The sequence below is a fragment of the Octopus bimaculoides genome, chromosome 21, assembly GCF_046866305.1.
Source record: "Octopus bimaculoides isolate indiv1 chromosome 21, ASM4686630v1, whole genome shotgun sequence".
NCBI lineage: Eukaryota > Metazoa > Mollusca > Cephalopoda > Octopoda > Octopodidae > Octopus > Octopus bimaculoides.
In genome coordinates, this window is record NC_142948.1 from 2,616,060 (window position 1) to 2,634,381 (window position 18,322).

An 18,322-nucleotide genomic window follows, 5' to 3' on the forward strand; every position below is an offset into this window, starting at 1 on the left:
ACCTCTGTACCTGGCTTTCGTTGACATGGAGAAAGCCTTTGACAGGGTCCCCCGATCCCTTATCTGGTGGTCAATGAGGAAACTTGGGATAGAAGAATGGCTAGTGAGAGCTGTGCGAGCCATGTACAGAGATGCGGCCAGTAAGGTGAGGGTTGGAAATGAGTACAGCAATGAATTCCGGGTAGAGGTAGGGGTCCACCAAGGTTCCGTCCTCAGCCCCCTATTATTTACCATAGTCCTCCAGGCAATCACAGAGGAGTTCAAGACAGGTTGCCCCTGGGAGCTCCTCTATGCTGATGACCTTGCCCTAATTGCGGAGTCACTATCAGAACTAGAGGAGAAGTTTCAGGTGTGGAAGCAAGGTCTAGAATTGAAGGGCCTTAGAGTCAACCTAGCTAAAACCAAAATCCTAATAAGTAGGAAGGTAGATAAAACACAAACCCCTTCAGGTAGATGGCCCTGCTCAGTATGTAGAAAAGGAGTAGGTAGTAACTCTATAAGATGTACCCGGTGCAAGCTATGGACACATAAGAGGTGCAGCAACATCAAAGGCAGGTTAACTAGCAAGTTAGTTTTTGTTTGTGGCAGATGTTCAGGTGCAATAAAGACTGCAAACAAACAGGAAACAACTTCTATCTCATTCCAGGGTGAAAAACTAGAGGTAGTCGATAGCTTCCGCTATCTGGGCGACCAAGTTAGTAGTGGGGGTGGGTGCGCTGAAAGTGTAGCTGCTAGAATAAGAATAGCCTGGGCAAAGTTTAGAGAGCTCTTACCCCTGCTGGCGACAAAGGGACTCTCACTCAGAGTAAAAGGCAGACTGTATGACGCATGCGTACGAACAACCATGCTACATGGCAGTGAAACATGGGCTGTAACTGCTGAGGACATACGTAAGCTCGCAAGGAATGAAGCCAGTATGCTCTGTTGGATGTGTAATGTCAATGTGAATACCCGTCAGAGTGTAAGTATCTTGAGAGAAAAGCTGAACATTAGAAGCATCAGTTGTGGCGTGCAAGAGAGACGATTGCGCTGGTATGGACATGTGGTGAGAATGGAGGAGGATAGCTGCGTGAAAAAGTGCCACACCCTAACAGTTGAGGGAACCCGTGGAAGAGGTAGGCCCAGGAAGACCTGGGCTGAGGTGGTGAGGCAAGACCTTCGTACATTGGGCCTCACCGAGGCGATGACTACGGACCGAGACCTTTGGAAATGGGCTGTGCGTGAGAAGACCCGGCAAGCCAAGTAAGATCGTTGCCAGTGCCCCTGGACTGGTTCTTGTGCGGGTGGCACATGAGATGCACCATTTTGAGCGTGGCCGTTGCCAGTACCGCCTGACTGGCTCCTGTAGGATTTTCGAGCGAGATCGTTGCCAGTGCCCCTGGACTGGCTTGTGCGGGTGGCACATAAAAGACACCATTTCGAGCGTGGCCGTTTTCGTGCGGGTGACACGTAAAAGCACCCACTACACTCTCTGAGTGGTTGGCGTTAGGAAGGGCATCCAGCTGTAGAAACTCTGCCAAATCAGACTGGAGCCTGGTGTTGCCATCCGGTTTCACCAGTCCTCAGTCAAATCGTCCAACCCATGCTAGCATGGAAAGCGGACGTTAAACGATGATGATGATGATGATGATATATATATATATATATATATATATATCTACTCTTCGAAATGTCTGTGTTAAAATGGGGGTAGCTGATGAAGGAAAATGTTTTCTATGTGGCCTGTGCGTTTTCTGTACTCTGGTTATTATTATTTTTTTGTCTACGTTTTGTTTGCAATGTCCTATACCCAGATATGCACCTATATATACAGGTAGATGCAGGTATGCACATACTTGTACGTATATATGCATAGAGAGAGAGAAAGAGAGACCTACATAGATAGATAGATAAAGATAGAGAGATATATAGACAGACAGACAAATAGATAAAATGAAAGCCAAACAGATTGGCATACAGATAGATACAGGGTATTATGGCTAAATTTGACAATTGTTTGTCTCCTTTTTCAGGAATAACTTGAAGTGTTGGCAAACAGTCAATGGTGTTTGAGAACATGAATGTTAAAACTGTAGTTGAGAAAAAGTTGGCTGACATGGAGGACTGGAAGCCGTGTGAATATTGGAAAAGAGTTACCTGTATTATGATGATTTGCCCCAGGTACCAAAATGCAATCATCATAACTGCTACTCAATTCTCTGTGAAGACTGTGATGCACATAAGACATGATGACATGGACAGCTGCAATGGAGACTGTGAAGCTGTGGCCAGCAGGAAGACACACGGCAGGCATTCTGACTGTATCTGCACACTGGGGTAGATCCCCACATCTTCGAACTGGACATTAAGTTCAATTCAGAGGGATAAATGAAGCAGCTGGAGACTGGTCAATCCCTGGCTGGCAAGGGTTGCTGCTGGAAGGTCATATGTGTGGCAGCAGGATTTGGTTCCTTGCCATACCCCAAGAAAGAGTCTCATCAGAAGTAGTGGTTGGAGAATTTCTATGACTTCACCAGCCCCAATTTCTGGCTTCCTAATCCTGCCGATTGTAATCCCATGGATTGTTAAATGTGTGTGTGGAGCCTGTTTGAGGACATCAATCATTCTGCCTGCAACACCAAAGCAGAGTTGGTGGCCAAGATGAAGGAGATGTTTGGAGGTCTTTCCAGGGACACAGTGGGGAAAACATGTGAGAGCTGTCTTGAGTGGAAGCTGAGGAAGCTACTTTAAGTAAACAATTATCTCCCAGCCATAAATTAGGTGATCATCATCATCATCATCGTTTAACATCCGCTTTCCATGCTAGCATGGGTTCGACGATTTGACTGAGGACTGGTGAAACCAGATGGCAACACCAGGCTCCAATCTGATTTGGCAGAGTTTCTACAGCTGGATGCCCTTTCTAACGCCAACCACTCAGAGAGTGTAGTGGGTGCTTTTACGTGTCACCCGCCCGAAGGCCAGTCAGGCGGTACTGGCAACGGCCACGCTCGAAATGGTGTATTTTATGTGCCACCCACACAAGAGCCAGTCCACGGGCACTGGCAACGATCTTGCTCGAAAATCCTTACACATGTCACGGGCACAAGTGCCAGGATAGTCTTTGATTATTTTAAAACTATTTCTATTTTTGGATAGGATCTTGTGTTTTTTTTTTTCCTCTTATGCAAACTGTCAAATATAGCCTAAACACTCTGTAGATATCGATCTAGTTAGATAGAAAGTTAGCTTGTTTGGGAGATAGTTATGTAGATAAACTGACAGATAGGTAGACAGAGCACTTAGTGCTAACTTATTTAATCCAGATTATTCTGCCAAATGCAATGCTTATTTATTCACATTGTTTTGAATTAATCATGCATTGTCTTTTTGTGCTGAGATTTCAATGATATGCTTGTTTATTTTTAGTATGACATTGCAGTGTAGGTGTGAGAGGTTGAATATGGCGAGTCTGTACATAAAACAAGTATCAATATTTGGGCCAGACATGGTCGGTTTAAATGCTAAAAGGTTAATGTAGAGAGTAACCAAATCTAGCCAAAATAAATATATAGCAAGATAAAATCAATATTAATCAATGACAAATGGTTCCTTAGATACTTCAACATTTTATATCCTTGGACATATTATTAATGAAGTGGAGGTTTAATCAATGTGTTCGCAAGACTACCAAGATCCAAAATGCTCTACCCACTACCACTGACTACTACTCTTTATAAGAGTTCAGCTAGTCCATTCTCCAATCCGCCAGGGGTGTCAATGACTCTCACCACAACAACATGTAAAGGGAGAAAATTCTGGAATGTTTCACTCTTATTTTGACCTCATCATTCAACTAGATTTCACTACATATGTCAAACCAGTCATGACAGAACTCTTATGTAAATGTAGATGAATATAAACGGACTGGTTAGAAGAGGAAAATAGAATTGTTCAAAGGCAACAGAAATAGGTTATTATATGAGAGTAGATCATAATTTTCAGGTTTAGAGTATCTTTTTTTTAGGTCATAGTTAATGCCTGATTGATTATGTTAGAGGTAATTTGTGTTTGAAATATTTCTCTTTTGTTGTTTAAGGCTGTTTATGTTGTGTGGTGATGTGAGGTTTCATTTGTATTGAATCTCGCATGGCAACTGGTAAATCAAAAACATGGGTGATTATGGGTTTCGAAAAACGACAGTCACTGGGGTCAGTACCTTTCTGACACCAAACAATGATCAGGGAGCGTCTATAGAAGTGCTCAAATGTAATTGTGACAGAGATAAAGAAACATTGATCATAGAACACACACACACACACACACACACGCACACTGTACAGGAATTGAAACCATGATCTCGTGATCATGAGTGCAAACCCCCCCCCCCAACTACTAGGACATGTGCCCTTAGAAAACCTTATACATACATATACAAGGGAAGCTGAAAAGTTCCTGGCTTTGGGTAAAAGAAAATACAGGAGGATCAGTTAATTATGATTTTATTCAATATATTCCCCTCTCAGATTCACATAATTATTGCAGCAGTTCTTCAGTATATATATATATATATATATATATATATATATATATATATATATATATATATATGTACATATATATACACACACATATCTATATATATATATAGAGAGAGAGAGAGACAAGGAGTTAATTAACGATGGGGTTGTCATTTCTTGAGTAAATGTCATGGCCAAAACCGTCACTAATTAGTGCCATTTAAATCTCCTGATACATTTATGTTATAATGACATTTTAATTTAAATACAAACCCTTTAGTACATACAGATGCACAGAGAGATGGACAGACTCAATCCAGGATGGTATTAAAGGGGTCAATACATTGAATGTAAAGGGGTCAAAGGATACTTTGTCTCCTAACAACCTCTTATGACCCTTTTATACTCAATACCATCCCTATACCCTTAACAAAATTCTCAAAACAGGGAGTGGGAGTGGGTTGGGGCACTGGAGGGGACAGGGAGTGGAGAAATGGGGCTAAGAACGACTCTGTCACTTAATTATCCACCCAAGAAAATTAAAACTTAATTCATTTTCCTTTTCTTTTCTTTTCTCTTTTTTTTTTATTTACTTCCTTCAGTCATTGGCCTGTGGTCAGGCTGGAGCACCACTTTGAAGGATTTTAGTTGATCTCAACAAATCAACTCCAATATTTATGGGGTGGGGGTGGGGGGGGTTAAAGTCTGATACGTATTCCATTGGTCTCGTTTGTCAAATCATTTAGATACAAGGATATAAACAAAACGACACCGGTCGTTTAGCAACATGTAGGTGGGGAGACACAAACACACACACATATTTATTCACGAACAAGAAATTTGTTGACAGTAACTTTGAACTTATGGCCAATTAAGCCATCATCAGGCAATCCAATAATGGCTTCAACTGGCCAAAACTTTGAAGTCACTGTCAACAATATTTTAGTCTAACTTAGAAACATATACTCTCCAAACGTACTAAGTAACACCTCAGATTAATGTAAAATTATTTTTATTATAGTTGATGGGCTTCCATACAGTTTCTATCTACCAAATTCACTCACAAGGCATTGGTGGTTGGCCAAGGGCTATAGTTGAAGACATTTTGCTCAAAGTACCCCATGGTGGAATTGTGGGGTATTTTTAATTGTTTTTTAATTGTTTTTTTATTGTTGTTTTTTTTTTATTAGGCAGAGAAAAGGGCAGGCATGCCCTTTCTTCTTTGAGACCACTGGGGTTAGTGCGAGCAAACATGGAGGTGATCCTGAAACAAGAGACTTGGTCCAAATGCTAGGAACAAGGTGATTTCCACTTAATGCATTCAGCTAGAAATAGCAGTCAAGACCCTTAAATCTTGCTCTGCAATCTTGAGAAGAGAAGGACATATTATGCATTGCAGTCCAAGATATGCAATGTCTGAGAGAAAGATGGTGAGGTCATGAATGGGTTTAACAATGTGAGGCTGCTTTAGTAGAACTAGCAGCCAAATGTCCCTTAAATCACTTTCTACTATCTAAAATGTAGGAAAACATTTAGATCTAGATACAGTAGGGTAGGGGTGTCAGAGGTGGGGGTGGGGTCAGAGGTGGAGTGGCATTGATCATAGGTCTACTGAACTGGGGTTGGCCTGGGTTAAACAAGAACACACCACCATCACCACCACCACCACCACTTCTGCCACCACCACCACTGCTATCATCACCACCATCACCTCCACCAACAACTCCCATTACCATTGGTCTCTGCTACAACCACTAACCCCATTATAGCACAAAACCACCACTGCCACCACCACTATTGCCAAAACCATCATCACCACCACCATCAGCGTCACCACTTACATAACCCCTGTCACCATTGGTACTACAATTGGTTGCTGCCACCACCACCACCACCACCACCACCAACTCTACCTTCTTCGTCCTCCCCACCACCACACAGAGACCGAAACAATTCCTTTTCATTTGTAACCCAATAAGTCTATGGCTCTAACAGTGAAATATTAGCTAACCATATAAATTCCAAGAATGTAATCTTTTAATTCACTCCTTCGTCTACTAATATATAGATGCATAGAGATGTGTGTGTGTATATATATATATATATATTTATTTATACACACACACATGTATATATATATATATATATATATATATATATATTAGGTTAATGATGTTGTTATCATGCTTATTTTTTTCAATATTTGTAACAGAAATAATTGAATCATGGAGTAGGTTTTATCGTTATGAAATATGTACTCAAAAAAAAAAAAGAAAAAAAAACCCTTTCATACTTCATGGTTTTTAAATTAGATTTAAAGCATTTTGAGAATAATAAATGTTTTTTGAAAGGAAGAAAAATTAAACTTTCCCAAAGTTTCTTTAAAGAAGAAGAGGAAGAGGAGAAGAGGAAGGGAAGAAGGAGGAAGAGGAGGAGAAGAAGAAGAGTTGGAGGATAAAAACAATAATAATAATAATAATAATCCTTTCTACTATTGGCACAAGGCCTGACATTTTGGGGGAGGGGACTAATCTATTTAATCGTCCCCAGTGTTTCACTGGTACTTAATTTATTGCCCCCGAAAGGATGAAAGGTAAAGTCAACTTCAGCGGAATTAGAACCCAGTACGTAAAGCTAGACGAAATGCTTCTAAGCATTCTGCCTGGTGTGCTACCGATTCTGCCAGCTTACTGCCTTCACAATAATAATAATAATAATAATAATAACAACAATAATTCTTCCAAATTCTGGTACAAAGCCAGAAATTTGAGAGAAAGAAGTGGTGCTAGCCATTTACATCAATCCCACTCCTTCGCTGTAGTTTATTTTGTTATCTTGAAAGGGTAAAAAGTGAAACTAACCTTGGTGGGATTAGAGCTGAGAATGTAAAGAATCACAAGAAATACTGTTTCGCATGTTCTCTGATACGCTAATGAGTCATCCAGCTTGCTGACTGGGCTTAGAGGTAGTTATTTTCACACTATCAACCAGGTTATCACATGTTGTTATACATTGCCGGTCACTTTCACTTTCAAATGATGTCACCCCATTGGTTGGCGAGCAGGCTGATATATAACCCATATATAAGTTTATAAACATAAGTCTATGAGTATGTATTCATAGGGTGAGTGCTTGTGTGCATCTCTCTGTACTGATGTTACCATCTTAGCTATGTGAGTACACATTTTTGTGTGTATATATGAACATACATGACTTGTGTATATGTATGTATGCATGTATACATATACAGAGTCTACCAAATAAATGTATACACACTTCAAGAAAGGAAAAAAACTTGTATAAATATTTAGCTCGTATAAGTATCCCAATAAATATAAATACCTCTTTTAATGTTTTATGAAATTGTGATAACACGGAATAAATTGCAATAACATTGAATTTAAATGTTTATACAGGTTTTACCTTTCCTGGAGTGTGGAGACATTTTTGTGGGGGACTTTGTATGTGAGTGCACATGCATCTGTGTTGGAATAAGCATGTGTATTGGATAAAGGTAGAGAGTTCAATTCTTTGTAGCAGCTGTTGGCCACTTTTTTTCTGTCTATAGGGGTATTTTTTTTTTTACCTGATTTTCTAAAGGCTGGCTATCTGAGCAGCTGAAGGCATGTATAAGAGGGGCATTACGAACAGCAGTGGCCCCCAAAGCAGTGACCTGTGAGACTCCATGCATTATTTGCAATTCCGTGGAGGTAGCCTCATTGGTTACTACTCCCTGATTTTCTCTTTTAGAAAGTTGTGTCTCCATTCTCCAAGAGACATATTCAAACTTCTAAAGGCAAATTCACTGCAGTTGCCATGGAGACAGAAAGTTTTTTAGTTAAAGCTTTTGTTTTGATGAAATTTCCCACGAGAAGGAAGCATTGGGTAGATACGGCGTTCTTTACACCTTTTACCACAAGGGACAATTTTTTTCTCCATGGTAACAGCAGAGAATTTGCTTTTCATGTGATCACATGACCAACAAGACTATCAGATGATGTTACACATCGCTGGTCACAATGCGCTTTGCATTGTTTTAGCCTGCGAATGTTGACACCCTGCTAGCCAGGCAAGTAGGCCCATACTCCCCCGTAATCAAAAAGGGAATTTACCTTTAGAAGTTTAAAATATGTCACAAACATATTTTAACTAATCTGAAACTCATTTATTCTGAAACTCATTTATTCCTAATCACTGTTTGGTGCTGATGCTGTTGTTTTTATATACACTCACATCCACATGAAGACGTAAAGGGTATGTGGGTGGGTAGATGTATGAACATGCCTATATTTGTATAGGTATCTTTGTGAAATTAAGTGATTAAGTGTCAGAAGTGAAGTATCGTTATGAAAGACAGACACACAACAGCAGGCTTTCTTATGGTAACATGGCACCAACGTTTCTTCACTGGTTGATAGAGAACTGTGTGTAGGTGTCTGGGGGAGGGGAGCAGAGAGAGAGAGAGATACACAAAGAAAGGTAGATTTCACATAAATATATAGGGAGAGAGAGGGACAGAGACAAACAAACACACACAAGTGCACTCAGAGACAGGCAGATAGATTGAGAGAGAGAGAGAGAGAGAGAGAGAGAGAGAGAGAGAGAGAAAGAGACAAAGACACACACACATGTGCATGCAGAGGCAGATAGACAGATAGATTGAGGGATTGAGAGAGAGGGAGAGAAAAAGAGAGAGTCTGTGCATGTTGTGTAGTGCAAGAGGAAACTTAGCCTTTGGAGTGGGAGGTGGTGGTGGTGGTGGTGGTGGTGGGGAGTGTTACCAAATGCAGGTGCACATGAACTGATGAGGTATACGTGTGTAAGAGTTGGGGGAAATCATAAATTTTTAATTCTACTAAATGCTTGAGGTATGTAACAACAGCACCATCATCATCATTGTAACCATCACCACCATCATCAGCATATATTAAGATATACATGTATGTATATGTCTAGATCCATATCTCTCTCTCTCTCTCTCTCTCTCTCTCTATCTATTCATCTATCTATATTCTGTTACTCTTTTACTTGTTTCAGTCATTTGACTGTGGCCATGCTGGAGCACCGCCTTTAGTCGAACAAATCGACTTATTCATTGCAAACCTAGTACTTATTCCATCGGTCTCTTTTGTTGAACCGCTAAGTTACAGGGACAGAAACACAACAATATTGGTTATCAAGCGATGGGAGGGGGTGTATGACAAAAACAAATACATACATACATACACACACAAACGCACACACACACTCACACACATATACATATATATACGACGGGCGTCTTTCATCAACTAAACCCACTCACAAAGTTTTGGTTGGTCCAAGGCTATAGTAGAAAACACTTGCCCAAGGTGCCATGCAATGGGACTGAACTTGGAACCATGTGGTTGGAAAGCAAGCTTCTTACCTCAAAGCCACTCCTGCACCTATATATATATATATATATATATATATATATATATATATATATATTTACAGGGTGCAATGGGTAAATTGTTGCCATTTTATATCTTTAATTTTGTGCATGTTCAGTAGGGTCAGTTGGGCACCATCTGTGAGAAAAACAACACCATGACGCAATTCTCTCTGCCAGAAATTTGGAAATGACATGCTGTACTGCTTGGCATTTGCGTCGGAAGCTCCATTACGAACAGATGATGATCACACAAAACAACTGTAGCCTTGCTGTATCCCCAAAACATTACTGAGAGTGATAAAAATCAAACATCCAGTCAACATCATGGTGTTTGGAGTGATCACGAGTGATGGTGACATTAAGCCTCCAGTCATCTTCCCATATGGCCTCTGACTCAACATGGAGGCCTATATCAAGTGCCTGAAAGAGGTACTGCTGCCTTGGATCAAGAGGATGGCTGCTAGAAGACTCTGTGTCTGGCAACAGGAATCTGCACTACGCCAGGAGAACTCAGTCATGGCTGTCAGACAATTTCTGCGACCACATCACCCCGAACATCTGGCCACCTAACACCCTAGACTGCAACCCCCTTTATTATGTGTGGGGAGGAATTGAATGACAGACCAACAAAACTCTTTCTAACACCAAAGATGAACTGAAGGCAAGGATTATGGCAGCATTCAGCAACTTCAACAAGGAGACCGTCCAGAAGAGTTGCAGGAGGTTCCAAAGTCGTCTGGAGACCGTGGTTGATGCCAATGGAAATTTTATTAAATAAATTTACTCTTGAGAGTTTCAAGATATTTTAAAGTAATTTTGGTAAATATATCTGTTAAAATGAGATGTCAGTGTTATTTTGGTTGGCCCAGTCACTTTCCCAAGGTACCGCACAGTAAGACTGAACCCCAAACTATGTGGTTAGGCAGGAAACTTCTTAACTACACAGCCATACCTGTAAATCAATCCAAAATACTTTTCCCTTTGATTGTTTTACTGTATTTTCTGACACAAACAACAATTATATTTCATGGACTCCAAGTCTTTAAAGACTGATTCTATAGTTATGAACACAACACAACATTTTCTTGGATTCATTCAAACAGACATTCATTTAACAGAGAACTTAAACAGTCTGAAAGTGTGTCCTTAAGTTCAGTTGACACATGAGGACAAAGCTACAATGATGAAAACAATGTGAAAGGCATATACACCTATAGCCTTTTGTTTCTGTCTTCAGTGTATACATAAATGTATTCGTATATGAAACATTATAACTTTCAATACAGGCTCTAATTTCTATAGAAAGTTTGTAGAGATAGCTTTCAAACGTGATTGAATGGTACAGCTAACACAATAGTCAGACACTGTATTGACTTGTCAGCCTTTAATATACTTCATAGCATGTTATGGTTGCATAATGAAATATGATGTTCCTACCAGCAATTAATAGGTACATGCCAGTTGTTAGGAATGTGTTTAATATGTGAAATTGGTGTAATCCTATTGTGTTACACTCTGCTATATTTGGTGGCTGCTTAAGCAACGTGTTGGTGGATGGTTAATGGGTCGGATGTGGTGCTGGAAAAGGAGCAAGAACTTCTAAATTATGCATAGACATCTTTAGCCTATTTTCCCCTATCTTTGATTGCATTGTTTACATTAGACGTATTCATATATGAAACATTGTAACTTTCAGTGTTGGCTCGAGTTTCTAAAGAAAATCTGGAGAGATAACTTTAAAAACATAAAACTGTTCAGAAATGTATTTTAAACACAAACCTGAAAGTATCTTTTGTTCCTTGCACTATTTCTACATTTAATTTGGTCATAAAAAAAAGAGAAAATGACAGCATATTGAGGCTGAAGTATTTTTTGACCCACATCTACAAAAGATGTACATTCATTTTCTTTTTTTCCTAACTATTGGAGGAGGAGGTGTCATCTTTTAACATCTGTCTTCCAAGCTGGTTTTGGTTGGATGACTTGACAGGATGTGAGGGGTAGAAAGATTGCACCATTGTTACTGTCTATTCTCAGGTCCCATTGTTAGCATATTTCTGTAAAACCTCATTTGGCCCTGCCTGCTCAAGATTTGAAACTGAATCTGCAAATTCTCACTAGCCATACCACACTCATTACATTTCTGCTTCTGTTTGAATTAGCTTTGGAAATAATGAACACTTTAATAAATAAATATTATTATAGGGGTAGGAGGCATGGCTTTTAGGCACAAATGTAGCTGTGTGGTAAGAAGTTTGCTTTCCAAACACATAGTTCTGAGTTCAGTTCCACAGCATGGAACCTTAGGCAAGTGTCCTCAACTCTAACCTTGGGCTGAGCAAAGCAATGTGAGTGGATTTGGTAGATGGAAACTGAGAGAAACTCATTGTGTGTGTGTGTGTGTGTGTGTGTGTGTGTGTGTGTGTGTGTGTGTGTGTGTTTGTCCCCCATCTCCACTTGATGACTGGTGTTGGTGTGTTTATGTCCCATAACTTAGAAGCTCAGGAAAAAATTCAGATAAACTGAATACCAGGTTTAAATAAAAAAAATAATAAATAAGCACCAGGGTTGATTCATTTCACAAAAAAAAACTCATCAAGGTACTGCCCCAGCATGGCCAGTCTAATGACTGAAACAAGTAGAAAATAAAAGATTATTAAGATGGTGTTCTGCCGAGGTTGACTTTGCCTTTTTGTCCTTTCAGGATCAATAAAAGTCAAGTGGTGGGGTCAAAGTAATTGGCTTCCCCCTCCCCTCTCAAAATAAATAAATAGAAATTTTTTTTAGATACTGGTCCTCTGCCAAAATTTGAAACCATTATTAAAATGGTGCTTGGAACATAAACTAACATGAAGCTTGGATGAGGATTTTCAATGTTGATCATTTTAAAATGAGAAGTTTGTATCTTAAAACGAAGGGCAATCTCAGGCAAGTTAGAATCGAAAGGGTTAATATCACAGGTGACAACAGGGATCAGAAACCTGTCTGCAGCCAACAATGAGAACAATGAGACTCAGGCTATAATTTCTATTCATCAACAAACACCACAAAAACACAAATTTGAAAGATTGTGTAATAACGTCTGCTTTCTAAAGAAACAACTGAGTCAAGATCAGCAATTGTTTGATTAAATTTTGATGTATTTCTGGCTTTTGTGATGATCGTTCTTGTGAACTGTTTCTTTGAGTACAAATGGCAATATATAGAACATTGTAACTCTTTCAGTGGCAATAGATTTGGTAAGACAAGAAGAGGAAGAATGACGGAATGGAGGAATAGAGGAATAAGGGAATGGAGGGGGATAACAGATTGTTACTGTGTGTAGTAATGTTTCTTATATTCTTGCATTCTATTAATGTTATAACATTGGACAGGAAATATATACATGTATGTATATATGCATACACAAACATATATATGCATCCATCTCTCTCTCTCTCTCTTTCTTTATATATATATATATATATATATATATATATATACATACACACACACACATACACACACACACACACATATATATATATATATATATATATATGTATATATATATATATATATATATATATATATATATATATATATATATATATAAAATTAGTGTACATTTATACTATACACAAAAGAGGTGAGCCTAACAGGACATCTTACATGCTAAAAGGAACAGTCAAACCCCAGACCACAGTTAAGAGTAATTTTGAAAGGGATGAAAAATAAAAAAAAACATTTTCAATAGTTACCACATGTACCTAGGTTTCGAACATCAATGAACAAATGAAATAATTTGCCATCTGTATTCTCTTCAGCATGGGCACTACAACTAATATATATTTATGGAACATCGTAGACAGTATTTTCATTATATATATATATATACATACATAAATCATTGATTAGAGAACAAACATCAAATTCAGGCTAACAACTTTATATAACCCTACGCTTCTATACATTTCATACATATCCCAGGGCCCCATGCATGCATGTATGTATGTATGGATGTCAGTCAGGCTTTTTTAAATTTCCATTTACCAAATCAATTGACAAAGCTTTGGCAGCATGAGGTTATAGGTGTCACACAGCAGGACTGAACCGTAAAGCCTTGTGGTTGGGAAGCAAAATTCTTAGCACACAGCCAAGCCCGCACCATAATTCAACCATGACATAAATCTCAAATGTGCAAAGCAGATCTGAAATGGTGGGTGAGGCGTCATGCTTTGACACATCCGAACATTCACATTAATGACAGAAATTTGTTTTATTTAAATTAATTTCAAAGTAATGAATATATTTCTTTTAGAAAATTCATATTGATTTCATTTTGTATAAAAACCAAGAAATCTGATAGAAATCAAATTATAATTATTATATGTAAGACATATTTTCCTGACGTTAACTACATGACGGCAAGGTCACACTCTCAACATTATTGGGTAACATTTTAGCTAAAGAAATATTTGACAGCAATATTTCATTTGCAAGCAGGGTGACTTGTCGTGGCCTGCTTGGTTACTTGACATTCAATGATTCAGTTATTCCCTTCAGAGACACCTCAAAGAGAAACGTACTAAACATTACAATTCATTAGAAAATTATGTCAGTCCTTGAAGACAGGGTGCGGCATGTAATGCACAATTTCCAGTCTAGATTTCAAGTATTGTGTGCAAAACAATACAAAGTGTTGGATGGGATTATTTGAAAGTTTCAATGACTGGTTTGTGTGTGAATCTTTTGTGTTTATAAAATGGCAGAGATTACTTGGGCTTTGTATGTTTACATAATAAACACTGGTAACATTCTAGACATAGGAACATTGACTTTAGGTGAAAACTATCAGGTTTAACTACAAGATCACATATACATTTTTCTGTTTACACACACACACATCAACAATAATACTGATAAGGACTATTAGGAATATCTTATAAGAATATTATTGAAATTACATTTTAACTGTTGAATAACCTATTTTAAATACCTAACTGAGAGCAAACTGATAAACATTTGGGGTAATCCCTTACTATTTACACACACACACACACACACACAATAAATTCACATTCATAGGAACCTAGTTGCTAACCATGAATTATATCATGGAACTTTTTTCAGCTTCTCAAACTTCAATAAAAAAACCTACAATGTTCTATTCAAATAAACAATTATTGTTCCTGAAAGGCGTTTTTTATACCTACCACGGACTGTTTGAAGCTTACTAACTTCCTACGACGGGATCCCTGGATTATACCTTTACATATCATATCATTATATATATATATATATATATATATATATATATATATATAGTCACTGCAAGGATATATTAACCTCTGTTGGAGAATCTCAATTGATCAACATGTACTTTTTTAATGTCCATTGGCCCTGATGATATTTTACTCAATAGGTTCATAATTTGTATTGAGTGCAAATTGAAACAATTGTAGGCTTAATTAACAATATGTTAATAAATTAATTTATATCCATTTAAATTCTTACTACACATTCATGTTTCTGAGGTGTGTGCAGCATTGTGGGTCCTTTTCTGTGGTTGGGAGAGTGCAAACTCTTCCCAGTATTGTATTGCATTAGTTTGTTTTGTTATGGGGTCTAGTTGCAGTCTTTTGTTGCATTATTGTTTGTATTGTGTCGTGTGTGTAATGAGAGTTGTATTCTTTTGTTGGTTACTTAGCCTGTTGGTGGTTGTTTATTTTATTGGATATTTGCTATATAGAGTATGTCTTGTGTTTTTGGATTGTTTTGTTTAGGTTTTATTATTGAATTGATAGTGTCTTGCATAGGATGTAGGTTATTCCTAACAGGGCTAATTTTTGGATAGTGTGTAGTGTTGAAGGCCCCAGGTATAGCTTCTACATTTTTGTTCATATGTTTTTGTTTATCATGCTCCAATTATTACTGGTGAGGTTTCCACCTTCATGCAACACATCTTGAATACTTCAATTTCAAAGTTTTTGCACTTGCCTCCATGGGATTTTTGCTGATTAAATCTTTTCTAAGTCTGTGTAGTGTATGCCCATTTGTTCCCCTAGAGATGGGCAGGGCGTCATCTCTGTAGAGGCCAAATAGGACAGAAGGGAACTTTTTCCTAAGGGTATTGAGGATATACAACCTGATGAGGTTGCATACATCAGCGCTGTCCAAGGCTCCTGTCACTACATCAGAGGAGCCCATGGGGTTGGATTGCTTGACCCATACTGAACCATTGTTGAACAGCACTGTCTTTCTGGCATGCATAATGACTTATATATCTCTCTGGCTAAGGTCAGTGAAGTCCATAGTGACAGAAAGCGCCTTGGCCAGTAGTCCTCTGCTTCTTTCCCTGTTGGTGACAACCCCTATAGCAGCAGCAGCAGCAGCAGCAACAGTCGGCTCTAGCGGAACCACAGCTGACACCTCTAGCAGCAATGGCAGCTCTCCCATCAATGATAAGGACCACAATAACAACAACAGAGCCTTCACCATAACCGATAGTGGCGATACCATTACCAATGCCGCCACCACTTCCAGTGATGCCAATACCAGCAGTCCCAGATCTAGTAACAACGGTGTCGGCCGTAACAACACCAACACCAACAACACACACCCAAGGAGAAGCATTGGAGGTTCCGGGAACTCTTCCAAGCAGCATCTCTACACCCACAAGCCCTCCTTCAGCGTTCTGGAAAGGAGGTGCATAACATCACTGGCGAGCCACGTCTGGTAACTAAGAGATGATGGGATTCCATACTCGGTCTCATGGAAAATCCTTGAGAACCCAGGCTCCTACATCAACGGAACAAAGTGTTGCAAGTTATGCATAACTGAACACTCAAGAATCCTAAAGGATTCACTCTGACCAGGGAAAATCCTTACACAATTACTTGTGGATGTTGCATAAAAAGGCCATCTACGTTTCACCACTTATGTGCAAAGTTCAAGCTAAGAACTTCCAGTGACATCATTCCCCTATTTCCATTGCTATCCCTTCATCATCATAAGATTTTTCTTATTTTAAGGGTAGCAGTGTACACTCTCACCATCAAAACATGATGGTGGTATTTGCTGATAGCATTCTACTGAACTACCTGCACATGGTTTTGTTTATAGTGGTCAATGCTTGTGCAGCAAAATGCACACTCCAATCTCCATCAAAAATGCATTTACCTGTACAGGTGCACAGTGTGCCACATGTCAGATGCTAAACCGTTGGCAGATTTGAGATCAGTGGCCTTCTCCTAGTCTAGTTACTCAAAAGCTACAGAGCTCAGACTGTCCTTTGAATAAAAAGATGCTGATAGTGCACATCAATTAAGGGGACATCAACGTGGAAGCCCTCACCGAGCTTGCTTGGTGAGGAGGAGGGTGTTTTGCTGGAAACATACATACATACATACATATATACATACATATATATATATATATATATATATATATATATATAGTTCAAAAACACAATAACAAAAAAACAAAAAAACAACAAGGTGAGGACGTGATATGGATAGTATTATTGGACGCTCAGGAAAGGAAAGAGAGAATATATATATATATACACACACACACACACACATACCCACATATTCGTGTGTATGTGTACTCAGTTTCTACAAACATAATACACACACAAAAACATACATAAGTATATAAATACGTACATACGCACAGACACACAAACATATATAAACTTCGAAGTCACTGTCATATCTCTTGTAAAAGTTTACGAAACATTTACTCTACAAACATTTACTCTTTAGTCTGATGACAGTTTTACATTAGAAACAAACATTAATACATACATATACGGATATGTAGTGTACCCGTATACGTTTTAGAGGCGTATAAATATCAAGAGATCGCTATAAGCAGTCTTACCTCACCGAGTACTGTCCATGCATTTATGTATTTTGAGGGCCGAATAGTCGTTTGTGGTGAAATCCAAGGAGGCTACATTTCGTTTCACTCGAGAGATAATGTTTGAAAGAATAATCGTGGGTTGAATGGATAGAAGGATGAAGGAGTGAAAGGGTGAGGCAGAGAGAGTGTAAGAGAAGGAAGAAGGCACTGGTGTGTGTATTGTTGTCAATATAGAGGGTAAGACGAAGTATAGAAGGAACGACAGATAGATAGGTGTGTGTGTGTGTACAGATAGATGGATAGATAGATAGATTAGATAGATAGATGTATATAAAACGCGCAGAAATGGGCTGAGAGGTAGAAGAAGAGATAGAGAGAAGAAACGAGGAAAAAAAAATTGTGAAATATGCATGTGTCTATGTGTATGTGTGTATAGTATATTTTCTCTGTTCATATTTACCATGTACATACACTCGGGGTGAGAGAGAAGGAAGAGGTAGATAGACAGAAGAAACAGAGGAGTGATTTGTTAACCACAAACATACACACGCACACACAC

General features: G+C 38.7%; 1 protein-coding gene across 2 annotated transcripts in view; it reads right to left on the bottom strand.

Moving 5' to 3' along the window:
• Positions 1-18,322, bottom strand: part of LOC106868797 (UDP-galactose translocator) — a 42,884-nt gene extending 24,562 nt beyond the window's left edge. The window contains exon 1 of one of the 2 annotated variants that reach the window (XM_052975553.2): positions 17,782-18,322. The gene's annotated coding sequence lies outside the window, so the exon portion shown is untranslated. The remainder of the gene's footprint in view (positions 1-17,781) is intronic. The other variant, XM_014914216.3, reaches the window with a different exon arrangement.